Below are 6,000 nucleotides of genomic sequence, written 5' to 3'. Positions count from 1 at the left end.
TAAAATTTATTTAGAGTCTTACTGAGGATTATATTTTGGAAAAATTGTCTAGAGATACGTTTTGTTAGACTGTTTTAATGCAGCTTAAATTATAGTTTTTATGTAGGGAGTGAAGATCCAGCATGTATAAAATTATATTAAAATTTGGGCCTAAGAGTATATTTGGTTATAGTTTGTGGGGGCATAATTGTTGATTTTGGCAGGCATGATTTTATGTGTAAGAACAGGTAAGGACCAAGTTCATTTATTTTTTAAGGAATGTAATGTCTTAGGCAAGAGATGTGGGGAGCTGTGTGCCCTATCTTGTTTATGTCTTTAAGGCATTATTTTGGAGATCCATACTTAGTAACAGAATCAGGGAGACTAAAATTATGTTGGCAAGTAAACATGACTTCTTATATTTGTTACTTTTTTGTCAAATATTTGGCAAAAACAAAAGGAGTTTTACTGAGAACATGAAGAATTAAGTAAGAGATTGTGCATCTCCACTTGTCAAAGAATCCTGAAACATGTTCTAGGACATGCTTCATTCATCCTCATGCTAATTATGATATTAAGAAGAGGGAAGGAGCTGGGCATGGTGGCTCATGCCTATAATCTCAGCACTTTGGAAGGCTGAGGTGGGTAGATCGCCGGAGGTCAGGAGTTCAAGACCAACCTGGCCAATATGGTGAAACCCCATCTCTACTAAAAATACAAAAATTAGCTGGGCATAGTGGTGTGCACCTGTAATCCCAGCTACTTGGGAGGCTGAGGCAGGAGAATTGCTTGAACCTGGGAGGCAGAAATTGCAGTGAGCCAAGACTGCACCATTGCACTCCAGTCTGGGTGACAAGAGTGAAACTTCGTCTCAAAAAAAATTAAAAATACAAAAAAAAAAAGGAATTAAGATTCTTCATTCTTAAGAAACTGTTAGGTGTAACTAGATAATACATCAAAGTATACCGAGTTCATTAGACAATGTTATTTTGATAAGGAATACTCTAAATTTTCTGAAAGAAAAATGGCTATCCATTCGTTTTTCTTAGCATTTTAGTGCTTGCTATGTGCTATACCACAAGTTAGGTTGCGATGATGTAAAAATCAATTGTATGTGCATTTCCACAAGGAGATTGGATTTAGATTTGTGAATAGGATTAATGGGGAATGTATCCCTAGCAAATGGGCTTTGATTTGAGGGAAGCAGAATATGGGTACAACTGATTGTATGGGTAAAATGTAATGGGAAGATAGAGAAAGGACACTGTTAGTTGGGTAATTGTTAATGGAGATAGTGGTACTTAAGCTGGAAGTGCAGTTAGAATATTGAAGACTAGATCAGGTCAGAAATGATGAGGCTCAGAATTAGGGTTGTGGCAGTGAAAAGTGAGAACGGGGCAGACAGATGTTGCAGAATGAGGTCAAAAGGATTTGATGATTCCATTGGATGCAGAGAAGTGAGGGAGCGGAGTTTAAAGACCTTTAGAAGATGATGGTGCTTTTCACTGACTCCCAGAACTGGGAGAAGTACTGATTTGAAATGAAGGGATTGGGGCAAGAGAGGGGGAAGTATTATGGGTGTGAAAGGAGAGAAGATGAGGATATGTTGAGCTTACAGTGTTGAAGAAGCTGAACAGTTAGAACTGAGACATCTTTTAGGTAAGATTTCTTTGAAAATGTATATTTAGAAAATACTTTGCATGGTGGTGATATTTAAAGCCATAGAAGCAAAACAAATGGTCCATTGAGAGCGAAGGGCCAAGAGAGGGCTAAGAACAACTTTGAGGAATGCCTTTCTCCACTTACAGGATGCATAAAGGGAGAGATACCTTAGAAGGAACAGTTCAAACCATAGTAGTAGTGTCAGAAGAGTAAAAATCACAGATGTCAGGGTTGACGACAGGTTTAACAAAAAGGAAATGATCAACTATGTCAAATAATTGAGAGAAGTGAACCAGATGAAAGTTAAGTAGAAACCACTGGAGCTGAAGTCTACAAGTTCAGGGCTGACCTAGAGAGCAGGTCTAGAGTATTTTGGAGTGATGGGAACAGATGCCTATTGCCATAAGCCAACATGTAAATAGGAATTGGGAACTATGAATTTAGTTGGGATTGTTGGGGGAAAAGGCAGAGGAATAAGGTTTATCAAGGCTTTTTTTCCCCAGTTGGATATTTTGCAGAGGGAAACTTGATCATAAAATAGTTTTCACATCTAATTTCTAATATCTGAACTATCTGTATTTCTATTTTTAGTTAATTCAAGAGCTTCTTGGTTCCTCTTATCTAAAATATTACTCACAATGATTAACTTTTGAAGAAAACTGACTGTGCTAAAGTATCTGAAAGATCACTCAGAGTAACTTCTGAAGAAAATTGGGTTAAAGGTGAAAAAGCCTCCTTCTCCAAGAATTTTGCCAGTCCTTAAGGAAGACCATTAATTTAAATTTTCTTTTTATGATTTTTACCTTGAAGAAACTTTTCCACGTTTAAATCAAATGATTTTAAATTAAGCGTGTTTGGGAGCTGGTGTTAAAGAAGGGCTGATAACTCTGAGACACTAAAGCTTGTTCCATATTAGCAGCTTTTTTGAAAATATCCTTGGTTGGGAGCTGCTACCCTGATTCTCACTCTAAATATAATAAGAGTTTTGCTCTGCCTACTATAATTTATATAGCAAAACCCAAGGAACATATACTAGATGCATTGAAAAATATGATGCCCTGTAAAACAAGACTTAGGACAAGTGTTACAGAAGGCTTTGATTCCAAATCCTAATTATTGGATGGCAAACAATACACCGAGTACACTATAATAATGTTCTTCAAAGTTTTCCACTTACATGTCCCCTAAAGTGATTATTACAAGGATGTATTATCTTGAATATTTTTTCATTAAAATCTAACATTTTTCATCCTAAGTTTAAATAATTGCAAAGGACATTCTAATACTTTAAATTATTTCAAAAATAACATCAATACCATAGTGATTTGATACCCTGTTGTCTGTTTTAAAAAATGCATGGAAGCTCATCATTAATAGCAAGAACTTCTACGTTTTTTCCCCTTGAACTCCTATTTTTATTAGACTTTCTTCCTTAGAAGTTTATCCTAAAGTAATGTATTCAATGATACAAAGCAATTGTGTTTCTCTACAGCAAAATAAGTATATATGTTGAAGTTATTGTTGATGAAACAAAAATATATCACATATTTTGATAAAGCTAATAAAACATTTAAGTTTTATTGAAAATTAGGTTCTGAGAAAGGGTTTCAATTTTTTAAAAATTTAGTTATCACTGGATAGATGTTATTCCTAATAAATTCAGCATCAATTTAGTCCTCTTTCTCAATTATATATGTGTAGACACCAAGAAACTTTTTCACAATCAAATGTAAATTGCAATTATTTTAGTGATACTCAGAGATACTCAGTTTTTTGAATTTTTAAAAAGTTCATTATATGCCAAAAAAAAAAACATAAATCTCTGTCTCAAAATTATTAGGTCCTTCTTTGTATTTTTTGAAACAATCTAACTTATATAAGGATTTATTACCCAGCTGTTACAATCATTCATTTTTTAATTTCTGAGAAGTATGCCAGAAAATGATTACTGGCTTGATGAGGAGAAAAATCTGTAAAGCTCTTGTTGCATATATTGTCAAATTGCTTTTTAGGAAAGTCATACTAATTTATACTTCCATCAATGACAGTTGAGTGATAATCTCAATGTCTTCTCACCATCATTTTCTTTAATATTCATTAATTTCATGGGTGAAGAAATGACATTTTGCTGTTTTAATTTGCATTTCATGGATAACTAATGAGGCTAATAATGTCTCATATGTTTGTTAGTGAATTCATAAAACCAGGAGAGATATCTTTTTATATTATTTGTTTCTCTGTTACAGTACTAGTTATATATACTCTATAACAAATATATAAACTGTATATTTAGGACCCTTAGATTTATCATATTTGCACATTGAATGAGTATATATAATAGAGAATAGAAATGTTATAGAAGAGCACCTGGCCTGCAGTAAATAATGTATAAGTCAACCAAACTCAGCAGCATTGTTATTACGATGATAAATATTTCTTCCAATTTGACTTTAAATGTTTTTATTTTAACATAATGCTGCCTTTTTTGCCTTGGTGTTCCAGAGTTCTTCTGAGCTGAGAGATTATTATTCAATAAAGAAGGTGTTATGAACTGTTTTTATTTCCCCAATATTCATTTGTTAATTTGGAGATGGGGGCTTTGGGAGATAATTAGGGTTAGGTGAGGTTATAAGGGTGGGTCTCTTAGGACTAGTGGCTTTTTAATATGCAAGATTTCATCACGAATTAGTGGCCTTATGATGGGAAGAAAGAGAGATCTCCCTTCTTCTTAATGTGTATGCATCAAGGAGGAAAGGTAAAGTAAGAAGGCAGCTGTCTGCAAGCCAGGGAAAGAGTCCTCACCAGGAACTGAATTATCCAGCACCTTTATCTCATGCTTCCTAGTCTCCACAACTGTGAGGATCAATTTCTGTTGTTTAAATCATCCATTTGGCATTCTGTTATGGTAGCCTGAGATGATTACTATAGAAGGCTTCCTTAGAAATTATGAACTATTTGTCCTTGGAAAGTTGGTATAGTTACAAATAATGTTGATCCTCATCCTCTCCTTGAACATGTTGATTTATGCATAGGAATTACTAGGCAAATAGAATTTTCTTTTAGCCATTTTTAACTTGAGATTTCGTATCAGTTTTTTTTCCCAAGAAGTTAAATGATATTTAAAAATGGTCTATTTATGTCAAAATATATACACATAAACTTTTTTCGATTCAAGTTTGTTTTATTTATTTTTTTGTTTCTGTTTTTTTGATTTGTTTTTTTTTTAATTTTATTTCATTATTATTATACTTTAAGTTTTAGGGTACATGTGCACAATGTGCAGGTTTGTTACATATGTATACATGTGCCATGTTGGTGTGCTGCACCCATTAACTCGTCATTTAGCATTAGGTATATCTCCTAATGCTATCCCTCCCCCCTCCCCCGACCCCACAACAGTCCCCAGAGTGTGATGTTCCCCTTCCTGTGTCCATGTGTTCTCATTGTTCAATTCCCACCTATGAGTGAGAACATGCGGTGTTTGGTTTTTTGTCCTTGCGATAGTTTGCTGAGAATGATGGTTTCCAGTTTCATCCATGTCCCTACAAAGGACATGAACTCTTCATTTTTTATGGCTGCATAGTATTCCATGGTGTATATGTGACACGTTTGCTTAATCCAGTCTATCGTTGTTGGACATTTGGGTTGGTTCCAAGTCTTTGCTGTTGTGAATAGTGCCACAATAAACATATGTGTGCATGTGTCTTTATAGCAGCATGATTTATAATCCTTTGGGTATATACCCAGTAATGGGATGGCTGGGTCAAATGGTATTTCTAGTTCTAGATCCCTGAGGAATCACCACACTGACTTCCACAATGGTTGAACTAGTTTACAGTCCCGCCAACAGTGTAAAAGTGTTCCTATTTCTCCACACCCTCTCCAGCACCTGTTGTTTCCTGACTTTTTAATGATCGCCATTTTAACTGGTGTGAGATGGTATCTCATTGTGGTTTTGATTTGCATTTCTCTGATGGCCAGTGATGATGAGCATTTTTTCATCTATTTTTGGGCTGCATAAATGTCTTCTTTTGAGAAGTGTCTGTTCATATCCTTTGTCCACTTTTTGATGGGGTTGTTTGTTTTTTTCTTGTAAATTTGTTTGAGTTCATTGTAGATTCTGGATATTAGCCCTTTGTCAGATGAGTAGGTTGCAAAAATTTTCTCCCATTGTGTAGGTTGCCTGTTCACTCTGCTGATAGTTTCTTTTGCTGTGCAGAAGCTCTTTAGTTTAATTAGATCCCATTTGTCAATTTTGGCTTTTGTTGCCATTGCTTTTGGTGTTTTAGACATGAAGTCCTTACCCATGCCTATGTCCTGAATGGTATTGCCTAGGTTTTCTTCTAGGGTTTTTATGGT

The sequence above is a fragment of the Pan troglodytes genome, chromosome 5, assembly GCF_028858775.2.
Source record: "Pan troglodytes isolate AG18354 chromosome 5, NHGRI_mPanTro3-v2.0_pri, whole genome shotgun sequence".
In the NCBI taxonomy this organism is placed as follows: domain Eukaryota; kingdom Metazoa; phylum Chordata; class Mammalia; order Primates; family Hominidae; genus Pan; species Pan troglodytes.
The sequence above is the reverse complement of the archived record's forward strand: the minus strand, read 5'-3'. Positions refer to the sequence as shown.